General features: G+C 35.6%; 1 long non-coding RNA gene across 1 annotated transcript; it reads right to left on the bottom strand.

The window, feature by feature from the left end:
* Nucleotides 1-2,879: 2,879 nt before the first annotated feature.
* Nucleotides 2,880-6,120, bottom strand: LOC133830318 (uncharacterized). The gene is made up of 2 exons (XR_009891990.1): nt 5,393-6,120; nt 2,880-4,960 (listed from the first exon to the last, which is right to left on the bottom strand). It is a non-coding gene; the product is annotated as an uncharacterized LOC133830318 (long non-coding RNA).
* Nucleotides 6,121-12,882: the final 6,762 nt, after the last annotated feature.

Here is a 12,882-nt window from a genome sequence, read left to right as displayed (position 1 = left end):
AGGGCGAGTAAAGGATAAGTTTGGGTGAATTTGTTAGGATTAGTTTTCATATATTTTTATGGTGTGTTTTAAGATGCAATTTTAGTCTTTTATTTGTTTTTGTACGATACTATATGGGTGTTTATTGTGTTTTCAGGATTAAGTGTGATTATTAAGGAAATAGCTTGAAATTGGAGGGAAAACGCTTAATTCTTTATGAAATTATATTAAATGGGATAAGGAATGGAAATTGGGAAAAACCGAGAGTCAAATTGATGATTTGGTAAAAATTGGAATTAGAGTCGCAACTCTATGGTGTAGAGCCACAACCCTTAGAGTTAGAGAGAAGGGAAATGAATCAGCCAGGGTTAGCGCCTAGGCGCCAGGGAGACAAAGATGAGGCTCTATTAAAATGGGAATTAGATTTGTGGCTCTACTAGATAGAGCTGCGGCGCTACAAACTTACGAGACGAAATCTGGAACTCAAAGCAACCCAGAGCTGCGGCGCTATCAGATGGAGTTGCGGCGCCAATCCCTATGAAAGCAAAATGTAGGGTATTTTTCAAGGGCCATTTTGTCCTTTCACACAGAATTAATTAGGGACTATAAAAGCTTTCTTAATGGAATTTTTAGAGGAAATTAACCCTAGGAGATGGAGAGAAGAGCATTGTGGAGGATTGCAAGTGGAATCAAAGAACTAATCATAGTTTTTCTTCTTTTCTACTTTTAATTTCTGTTATTTGGGTGCTTTTTAATTCTTCTATGGTTATTATGAATTCTGTCATGAACTAAACTCTTTTTCTAGGGTGTTAATGGATTCTCCTGAAACTTTACTTTGAATTAACGCAAGTTTTATGATTTCTATTATGTCTTGTGATCTATTCAAATTTATGCTTAATGCTTGTGATTGACTGGCAATCTAATACATAAGTTATATGATTTTGATTCGAAATCTGAGAAGTGATAATTGATTATGTTGTAATTGAATAGGCATAGATTTCATTATAGGATGAGAGTAATTATTTGGTCTATGTAGCTTTAGGGTTGTCTTACTTAATGGCTGTCTTATGTTCATTTATCACAAAGATGTAGAAAATTTACATAAGGTTGAGACATATATCCTAGTACGAATATAAGTTACTTTTGTTGACCTGCTATCACGAGAGAGAATTGAATAGTATAATTTGTGTTACTAAAATATAAAGTGGATGGTAGATGAAGTTAATTTCCCTAGCTCATTTAATTATTGAATTCTATTTCCTTTATTCTTGCAATTATGTTCTTATTTCAATAGTGTTAATCAAATTATCGTTTACTAAATAGAATACTAGGATTTAAGATTGGTACTTGGTAACAGTCCTCTTGGGTTTGACCTTTCTTACATTATATTACTTGTTAAATGAATGCGTATACCTGCGTGTAGAAAATCCTTAACAACTTGCCAAACCGAAAGAAGCGTGGAAACGAAGTAACTTGAACTGGATGTCAGGCTGCAATCTGATTGCTTCGAATGAAACAGACGAACCTTTGGAGGGCTAAGGAATTTTTACCTATTCTTATTCATGAATTGGCAACTTTCGCATAAATACAATTCTTACGTTCACACCAAAACGTTCTAGATGCAGTAGCTGCCCAAGTAATGATTATGCACAAAGTTCGGATCAAAACTTCCTCTGCTATAGCACATCTTTCCCTAAATTTAGGTGGGTACAAAAATTTGCCTTTTCAATTAAGGGGTGTGTACAATAAAGTGGCAAAAATAATAAATGAACAGAAGCTGGAAAGTTACTCAGAGGGAGCACTAGTTTACTTGGATTGCTTATCGACAAGGATCCTGATCTTTATGTAGGGTACAAGATAGATGACCAAACTCACTTTTCCCACATTTTTTTGGCATACGAAAATAGTAGAAAGGACTACATGCTATTTGGTGACGCAATTGGTTTTGATTCGATGTACAGGACTAACAAGTATAATAAGCCATTAGTAATTACTGTCGGTGTCAATCAACACTTTGAGACTTGTGTTTTTGGATTAGCATTACTTTTGGATGAGACAGAAGGTGCATTTTGTTGGTTGTTGAGGGTGTTCCTAGAATGGATGGGCAACAAAATACTGACAGTGGTACTCATTGATGGTGATGAAAGAATGGCTCTTGCCATTCACTATTTCTTGTCATCTTTAACTCATTGACTTTGTACGCGGCACTTGGGAAACAATGCAACAAAGAAAATTAGGTTGCCTGCTTTCAACACAGGGTTTGTTAAGTTAATATACCAATACCACACAGAAGAAGAATTTAAAGAAAAATGGGTTGCATTGTTGGAAGAGTTTGACCTCCAAGACAATGATTGGGTGCCGTGTAAAATACAACACGCACGATCACTAGTCAGAGACTTTCTTAAGAAGGGTGTTCTATTGTGGCATGTGAATAACTCAAAGGTGTGAATCTATGAATTTTGCACTAAAGAGCATTCTACTTGCCAATTACACATTGCGAGACTTTGTAACACAAATTCACCTATCTGTCACCACGATGCGCCACAAGGAGGCCTCCAATGACTACATAAGTACCCACACTACTCCTCAAGCTACTTTCCAAAACAGATTATTTGCTACCATAATACAGACAGGCCTCTGAAATATTCACAAAAAATATATATTTTCAAATAAAAGAACAGATTGAAGAGGAGCATGCATATTGTATTTCTCACATGGAGGATTGTGGTGAGTACTATCTTTTTTCTTTCATAAGATTCCAATACGGTGAGATAAGGCACATAGTGCATTATGTCAAAGAGACCAATGAGTTCAAGTGTCCGTGTTTATTTTTTGAGACTGGTGGTCTTCCATGCAAGCATATATGGTGTAAAATAAATAGTATTGACATATGAGTTGTACCTGAATCCCTAATTTTAACTCGTTGGCGAAAGGATGTCAAGACTTATTCCCAAACACAACTCCCTGGACAATCAACCAAATCGTCAAAAGATGATTTAAATGTCAAGGTAGAAATAAAATCCAAGTTTAGATCTCCCTTCTTATTTTGTTATTCTAATTATGTTTAATACTGCATCCTCAACTTAACCACAGGTTTGGCTCACTTAATATGTATTCCAACTTAATGAACTTTTATGCATCACAAAACGACACCCCATTCCAAATGGAAAAGACTGAGATTGCAAGGCTGACGAACATGTTTAAAGAGGCTTACGAGCAGGGACAAAGTAGCAAGACAACTTCATCAAAAACATCAACACCACATCAAGAAAATCTAAGCATTATAAAAGATCCAGTAGTGGTGAGGACGAAGGGCATAAGTACCCCGGTCAATTCTAAAAAAGCATCAAATTTACAACATTCAAACGACTGGGTACAAAGCGGTAGGCAATGCACACTTTGTGGAGGTCGAGATCATAATAGGCGTACATGTGCAAAAAAGGTTGGGAATGCCCTCTACAACTCATGCAGGGCCTTCGTCTTCAACAAATGATAACACATATATTCCAACCCCATCAGAATCAAACTACAACGACATTTTTCAATTCCATTACCATGAAAATTCGACACAAAACTCCTTCCAATCGAGTTAGTAAGACTTTAATTCAGGGACTTTGCCACATTCTAATGAAATAATTATTTATTACCATAATGTGAAATATTGATTGAATTAAAACAATAGATCTGCATCGGCTTGTTTTAACTCACTATGGTTAGTTTTGTGTTTCTATATCAAATGAATTAATTCTCACTATTTTTTCAGATGTTAATAATAATAATTACTTCACTGCTTACTAAATGAGAGTTAATACTTTCTAATCTAAACTATACAAATACCGTAGAAAATGCTCAAAACTACGTCAATTAATTTAATATTTATTCCACACATGCACATTGCTCATAATAATAATTAACATTACGACACAAATTACCTTGGTATGAATCTAGGTTATTTACAAAGCATTGTCTAAATTAACCCAGTCAACCTCATATCACTTGTGCATTATTAACATTTGTTCAGAATAAATATATCCATCAATGACCTATAATTGTATCATATTACATTTTTATCACTACACAAAACATATTACTCATAATTAATTTAATATTTATTCCTTAGATACACATTACTCATAACGATAATTAACATTACGACAAAAATATGCTTCGTATGAATCTACATTATCTATTGAACATCATTTAAATGAAACCAGTCAACCTCATATCACTTGTGTGCTATTAATATTTATTTACAATAAATATATCTATCACTAACCTACAATTTTATAATAACATATTTCTTATCCCTACAAAAAACATTTGATATTACTGAATTGTCAATAGTGGGAGACTTCATTTGAAATCAAGCCTATATAATATGAGTTTGATATTGGAATTATAGTATATTATTATTTTTATTAATTCATTTATAAATGTACATAAATGTTACTAGGTATAATGTTAATGATTAATTAAAAAGTTAAATTAGGAGCATATTAGAGACAAAATATTAAGAGCATAATTATTACTTCTCTTTATTTGTTTTTTTCTCCTCTTTAGGCCAAATTTGGTGGAAGGAGGAAAAAAAATAGGTGTGACTGGGTAATATTTATTCCAGAGATACACACATTACATCAAAAATATGTTTTGTATGAATCTATGTTACTTATTCAACATCGTCTTAATGAAACTAGTCAACCTCATATCACTTGTGTGTTATTAATATTTTTTTAGACTTAATATATCCATCACTGATCTACAATCTTACAAGACTACATTTTTATCCCTACTCAAAATATTTGATATTACTTAATTGTCTAGCTGTTATTTGGCGCCAAGGCATTCAATAAGTAAAATCAGAGATATTGTCAGCAAAATATAACATTGCTATAATGACATTGGCCCACATCACTAATATATATTAATATTTATCAGCAGGACAAAACACGCCTTTTTCCATGAGCGATTTTACATCCGGTGCCTACATAGATTTATATATATACATACATATGTAAGTATTATGATATAATATATATATCTACATAATAATAAAATGAGAACCGGGTACATCATGGCAAAATGAGAGAGAATTAAAGGTACAAGGTGGTTAGTGGTATTCCAAAACCACCTTCTTCATATTTCTTTTGAAAAGGAGTTATTTATGTTTTTGAAGTTCAAAATCAAACCCATTCTTTTGATATACCCAATCTGAAAATCCAAGAATTTCAAACAAAGTTTGAGTTTTTTTATTACTCTTAAGCACACATTGCCATATTTCTTAGCCCACAAACAATTTCTATCTCATGATCAACCACATATTTGGATCAAAATACCTATTATTCCTAGTTTTTCTTCAAGAACTCAAAAAGAAAAACAAGGTTGAAAGTTAAGATTTTTGAAGAAGAGAACTTACACAAATGAAGCTTGTTGATGGAGAAGTCACGCGGCGTTGAAATTTCTGGCAAGTTGCCGACAAAGTGGTGTAGCTCTAGTGTTGAGATGAAGGTAACACGCACATAGTTGTGGTTTTCAATTCTTGGAGAAGTCTTGGAGCACCAATTTTTTTTTTTTTTTTTTGGGGATAGATAGAAAAGTGAAAGAAATGAGTGAAAAGAGGTGTTATTTTTAGAAGATGAGGGTTTTGATTTGAGCCATTTGATGATAAGGTTAACTTTTTTATCTAATGGTCTAAAGTTATCTATGCATTGGTGGTGAAGAAAGGGAGAGTGATTTTTTTTTTTTTTTTGTCATTTGTGTAAAATGAGTCATCTTTTAAGGAGCTAACACGTGGTGAAGAAAGGGAGAGTGAATTATTTTTTTTTTTTTTGTCATTTGTGTCAAATGAGTCATCTTTTAAGGAGCTAACACTTAGCAAGTATGTGAAAGCTATAGTTGGCCAAGATGATTGAAATTAGAAGAACAAAAGCCTCTCATCATCAAGCTCAAGTACAGGCTTTTGGGGGGAAAATATTATACCTAAAAATCAATCTCCCGTTAGGAAGAGGTCCTGAGGACCTGGCTAGAGGTCTTTGGGAGCTAGTGCATGCAAGAGGTCTTGAGGAGTTGGTTCATGTGATAAGTCTTGTAAGCATGCCCTGGAATCATTAGTGAATATTGTTTGTTGATATTTCAGAAAAGGGTTACAACCATTCTCAGTTTAAATTCAAAGATGAGTGTATTGGTTTTCAAATAGATATTTATGTAAAATATCTGATAACTGTATTTTAAATTAAAAAAATTAAACTCCTTCCTGATTTCATGGAAGAGATATTTTACAGAGTTTCTATTGTAAATAGAAGACTCATTCTTGTATTTGAAGTGAACTTTCTCATTATTTTGTATGCAAAAACTCTGAAGAAATAACTGGAGAATTATAGTGAAATAAGCCTATGTGATTATAAGACTTGGTTCTCTACAGTTAATAATATTGACTCGTGGACTAGGTGGATTTTTAACCACTAAACCACATAAAATCTTTCTGTTCATCTTTTATTTTTTGAATTTATTAGCTTAATCACTTTTATTTCTTGGTTGATGAAAATCTGCGTCAACAAATATCAATTTGTTCACCAGACTTAATTAATAAGTCAAACCATGTATAAACTTTTGATTGTCGTTTATTTCTTTCAAATAACTAATTCTTCATTTTCTTATGGCTGACGAAGTCTCGTGTCGACAACATCAATTCTACTTTTTTTTAGTATTGTTTGTAAGTTGTTTCTCAGTTATCCAATGAGAATGTGCGGTATTTATGTTGTCTTTGAATTGGTCTCGTCTTCTTTGTGTTCATTGACATGTTAAATATGTCTGTTTGACTTTTGTCTCTGCTTTCTTTTACAGATCAACACATTTTAATGAGTTAGATTAACATATTTTAATGAGTTAGATTATTCATTAGAAGATTTAGCAAGTTTATTGTCTAATTTTTCTAGGGTGTCTCTAATCTATGCGTGTTTAACTCATGGCTTAGCTGAGCATACTCTTAGGATGAATGGAAAACTTGTATAGCTATAAGATTTTCTTTTTGGGTGAATGGAAAACTTGTATAGCTATAGAATTTTTTTTCCTTTGAATGTATTTTAGCTTGATTATTTTCAATGAAGTATTCACCGCTAAAAAAATAGAATGTTAAATTCATTGGCATCAATACAATTATAAGAAATTATTCTTGAAGACATAAAAATTGGTGCTATTAGTGGCAATAAAATCAATGTTACGGGAAACTTTTTTCTTCTCACGGATAAAATTAATATATAATGATTTAAAAAAATATATTAAAAAACACATGGCAACTTGGATTTATTTTTGGGTGGGTTTATATTTTTTTGGACCGTGTGTTTATACTCATTACTTGTTTGAACCCTGTGACAAATTATTTTTGGATCTTTACAATTATATACATATAATATAAAATTCACCTATAAAATTTTATTTACAAATACGGGATTCTAAAAGTAATATACCTGAATTTGACACTTTTCCGAAATCCCACTTTTCCTGCTTTTCTGTGTTTTAAAAGTAACATTTTGGTTACTTAAAATGTTAATGAGAAACCAATTGGTTACTTTTTCAGGAAAATTTGATTTTTAGAGCATATTATTTTGTATGCATTTTGGTTACCTCCAAAACTTATTTGTTGAAACTTTTTATCTTAAGACACTGAATAGTCCATTTTAAGTTATATTATAGTGTCTTATTATTTAAGATACTTTTACGTTGACGATTAGTCATTTTTTAGAAACTAATGAGTTACAATAAAGTATATCAAATTACTATATAGCTTATTATTAAAAATTACTTTTAGTATTGTCAAATCCTATTTTGGATAACCTTTATAATAAATATATTTATTATATTTTATTATTTAATTGGTTTTGATGCCGTTTTTCGTCAACTTAAATTAGAAGATATCTAAACAACTATTTAAGAAATGGTGAAATAATAGTAGAGTTTTTACGTTGTTCAGCAGTTAAAATCTTCATAGTCCACGAGTCAATATTTTTTATACGTGATACTCTCTCAAAGCTTTAGCAAAACAATTCAACATAATATTCTCAGTACAATTTTGTGCATATCTCCAAATGAAATTCCCCAGGCTATTTATAGACTTGGTTGACAGAATACCTTCCCCTTATTTCGGAAAGTTACAATTCAAATTTGAAATAAATACAAATAAAATGCATTAATTACATAATATCCCATGATAATTGGGATTTAATATCAGATAACAACAAATCCCTAAGGAATAGGGATCTCCTAACAGTTTTCGTGCGCAAAACGCGTTGCTGACCTCGAACGTAAGGTTTACACGTTTTCGAGATCGACCAACACTTCGAGCTCATTATTCTAGTCAACCTCCTCTTTAGCCAGTGATTTCATCGAGCTTAATCTTTGAAGAACAACATCTTCGAGCTTGCAACTAAGGCTCGAATAACACCCATACGCCTCGGAGAAGATTCACCCTTTCGAGCTTGATGATTAAGTTCAAGCCTTCTAAACTTGTGCTCGATCGCCAACAAGAACAAATCAAGAATCATGAAAATTTATGTAAGTGTCCAACCACTGCTTGTTATTTTCAAGCTTACACTTTACGAGCCTACATTTCGAGGCTCATTTATTACGGTGTCGAAATTTGGGTGTAACATTTTTCCCCATCAAAAGTGTTGGTTTGAATCCTACGAGAAGGAAACTTTTGAACTCCACTTTCGGGAATGGTGTCACCTCCTACACTTGAGTGTGGACACGTGTCACTTAGGGATTGAATACTCAGAGTACTCAAGTACTCTTTTTCTACGCACGTCCCTTCCAATTCTTTTTCCTACCATATCTCTCGAATCAAACATGATCCCTTGGATCTTCTTCTAATTCAAACCAATGGTCCAGATTAATTCGACCTTTGGTTTGACAACTGAGATATATATATATATACCCCTTCTTCATCTTCCCCATTCTCACTCTTTCCTTTCAAAACAAACATGAACACGAGATAAAAAACAAGAAAGAACCAGAGCTTTCTTTGCATGTTTTCTAAACCAAAGAAGGAGAACCATTCTAATACATTCGGCTCCGTGAAATCATTCCTACTTCCACTACTCCAGTCAGCAATCTCTTTATATCCACAATCTGATTTATGTAAGTTCTCTTTTCTTCCTCGGATATACATAGACTTATATATATATTAACGTGTTTCATTTGTTTGTGGGAATAGTTCTCTGGTTTTTACCAGATTTCTAAAGCTTTTCTTTGTATTAAGAAAATTTTCGATATGGGTAGATTTGTATCATGGTTTAGACCACAAAATTTTTGGATAAAAAACATGTAAAAATGAAGTTTTTCTTGTTGTGGGGTATTTTTAGTCGTAGGTTTCGTGTGGCTTAAGAAATAGTGTTTTGGATTAGGGTTTTATTGCACGAATCCCAAAAATATAGCCTTTTCGGGTAACTGCCAACTTTTTCCCTGGAAATCCGAGATTCTCTTATTTTAAATCGATAGTATTCATTCCACCATTGCGTGGGTGCACTCTCGATACCCGAACTTCACAATAGTTTGGGACAAACATCCGAGTCAATCTCACCCTTTTGAGCCTTCAACCTCGATTAAGGTAATTTTGTTATCTCGAGCTTTAAAGCTCGAGTTATAGAAATTTTAATCCCATCTTATTATTATCTTTATGATGGGCCCTCACCTTTTTCTTCCATGTTATATGTCGAAGTACTCTGAGAATCGATGGGGGCTCAAGTTTGCTATCCTTTACCACCTATCAACTCCCAGTCTTGAATTGCCTTTCACCCGAAACTAGCGACTGATCCGCAAGCACAAAGAGCAGTGTAAACAAGAAGACATACGAGACCATTTTCAACATCAGGTCGATGAGGTCGAAGAGGGAAAAAGGAAGAGACTCCGAAAGGCAACTTATCATGACCCAGACCCCAAGATCAGGTCTATTCTCTTAGATCCCAAACTTAAAGTCACCGTCGCCTTTCCACTTGGTGCACTTTCATTCATCCTAATGGAAGATTCTTCAACGCATCCAACCACCTCCAGAGCTCTCTCAGTTCCTACCTCAAAGGAGGAGTTTTTCGAGGCTGAGCATTACCGGAGCTTGGTTACTTCCACAAGTCATATCTCCGAGCTACTAGCCTACCACGTCCTCAAGCATTCTGCTACATTGATGTGTCATCCTGCAACCTCCAACGAAAGAATTTTCCATGCCCCGAGAGATGGCGATCCCGATCGTAAAGTCAAGCTCGCCAGCTGGAGCCGAGAACATATGAGGGTTGGGGCCCTACTGCCACTAAAGAGCTACTTCAAAAAAATTGGATTATGCTGGCCTCGCCCCCTTCCAACTTCAGACCAATTCTTTCAAGGTCTTGTCAGCCCTAAGATCACTGTACCACTAAATGAAGTGGGACGGGCCCTCAACACAGGTGACATTGTATCTCTTTTGCCTTAAGAGCAACCCTTCTTGAGCTCACGGAGGAGATGGGTTTTACTACCTGTCGAGATATCCTAAGGAGAAGAGATTATTCAAGGACATCCAAACCATCCTCCAAATTTCAAGATGATGTTATTCTCGATGAATGGGCTCGCTTCTTCCCATTTTTACTCCTTCCAACTCATCTGTAAGTATTTCAACACATCTTTTCTATTTTTCTTTGAACAACTGAGCTCGGAATATTCACTCTATTCTTGCCTATAGCCAACTACCACTGGCCCACTCCGACAAAGGCCATGAAGGAGCATAGGGCAGCAATTCCCCAGCTCCCTTATGGTCGAAGGTCTCTCACTTACCTCCTTCATGAAGACAAGCTCCGAGCTTGTGGCCTTTTTGGTGAAAGCGAGTCCACTGATGATTTGAGGATTCGAAAATACCGGAGGTGGGAAGATGTGCCACTCCCCACTGCTAAACTTCCCCCCAGGAGGAGGACCTCAGGCTCAAAATTCTGTGGCACTGCCTCCTGTCTTCATGAACGACCAGTCTCAGGCAATGAAGCCCACGAAGAGGCCTCAACGAGCTCGGTGGATGGAGGTAAAGTAGTGTTGGACCACTCCATGTGGTCTCCGTCATTGCTTAAGCATAAGTTTGGCATGATGATCCTGTTCGAGGACCCTAGGGATAACTTCGTAGCATGGTCAAGAGTTGACCTTAGAGTCTGTAGGTTCAATAACTAGTTAGGACAATACCAGACCATGTATAGCTGAAATGAGGTTTGAGATGGGGTAGATGTATAGTATGGGACCAATGTGTATAGGGAACTTTCAAGACTATCCCCCACTTATAGAGAAGGGACTCCCCTAGAGTCATCAGAAGATAGGGGAATTTCTTGGTCTCCGAGCTCAAGTTCGGCCGAAAGTACCAGTTAGGTTTCTTTTATCTTGGAGTCTTGTTTCTTATAATAAAATTTTTCAATTACTTACATACAACCTTTTGTTTTTCAAGTGACGTGGATTCAGATTTACATAATGTGCTTAACAATCATGTGGCCTAGGTGCCTCTAGACCCAAGTCATGCCGCTGGGCCCGCAGCGCCTTCTGAGGTCGGGCCAAGTCTGGCTACCGAGCCCACAACGCCTTTTGAGGTCATGCTTCCCTCTGTTGCCCAAGCGGAACAAATCCAAGCTCCCATATGAAACCGTTTCCTGTTGATCTCAACATATGTGCCCGAATTCATGATCAACAGTGCTACTGGAACCCCTAGACTCAACCTTGGTGGTAATGCTATGACCCACATGGATCAAAGTTTCAACAACCTCGGGCCCCTCAGTGGGAATTTCTTACCTTCTGCCGAGACGCCAATACTATTTTCGACAAGAGTGGCGAGCTATTTTCCTCGGTTAGTAATTTTTACTTTAGCCCCATTATATTGTACTAACTTTGACTTATACTTTGCTGATTTTTTTGTTTATTTTCGTGTGTAGGCATTCATATCCTTTGTTCAGCACAATTTCTTGCTGAATAACGAGGTTGTGGCGAGCAAAATGCTTGCGTATGAGGCTTGAGATGCCCAGTTAAAGCTCAAGGATGACCTCAAAGAAGCTCGACTGGAAATTGCAGCAAGGGATGCGCTGATTAAGAAGATTCCTGAGCTTGAGTCGAGGCTAGAAGCATCCTTGAAAGAGGTCCAAAGGATTCCCGAACATGAATCAAAGCTGTAAGCGGCCTTGAAGGAGGTTGAGGCCAGGGACTCCGAGATCAAGAAGAGTTGGGGACTCAATGCAAATCTGGAAGAGGAGAAGAAGATGACCTTCAAAGTTATCAAGGGTGAGAAGGCTCGTCTTCTTGAGGAGTTTAAGACCAAAAAGGATTGCGTCGTAGACATGGCGATGTATCAAATTCGGGCTAACAACCCTAACCTTGACACCAGCTTCCTTGCCTGTCTGGAGACCGAATTCATTACTAAATGTTAGGGTCGTCTTGAGGAGGAAAAGGTCAGACTCGAGGCTGAGGAGACGGCGGAAGTTTCTAGGACTACAGTTGAAGAGGCATCTAACCCCTGAAATCAAAATCATGGGCTGTGACCCATTAGCACTTGTAATTATATTTTTTGTGCCCTTGTGTCAAAGACAATTTACATCTCGATTCTGAGCTATTTTAATTATCCTATAACTTTATATTTTAATAGTAGTTTTTATGCTTGAAACTTTCCAACTTGAAAGCCTTTTTGTGCATCATCTACCTTTAGCTTTTTGCTTTAGTATTACATATCACATTTGTGGATCGAAATATTTCAAGCATGTTACTAAGGCCTAGCTTTTATACCTATTTATTCGTACAAATATACATTGGGTTTAAGTTTGAATTTCAATACATTCATGCATAGTTTATTTGAAATACCCATATTCGACTTCATTATTATCAAGGTCGAACTTTACTTTTACCATATATTTGAAAAATACTTAACTG

Source organism: Humulus lupulus, chromosome 4 (genome assembly GCF_963169125.1).
Source record: "Humulus lupulus chromosome 4, drHumLupu1.1, whole genome shotgun sequence".
Classification (NCBI taxonomy): Eukaryota; Viridiplantae; Streptophyta; class Magnoliopsida; order Rosales; family Cannabaceae; genus Humulus; species Humulus lupulus.
The sequence above is the reverse complement of the archived record's forward strand: the minus strand, read 5'-3'. Positions and strand labels throughout refer to the sequence as shown.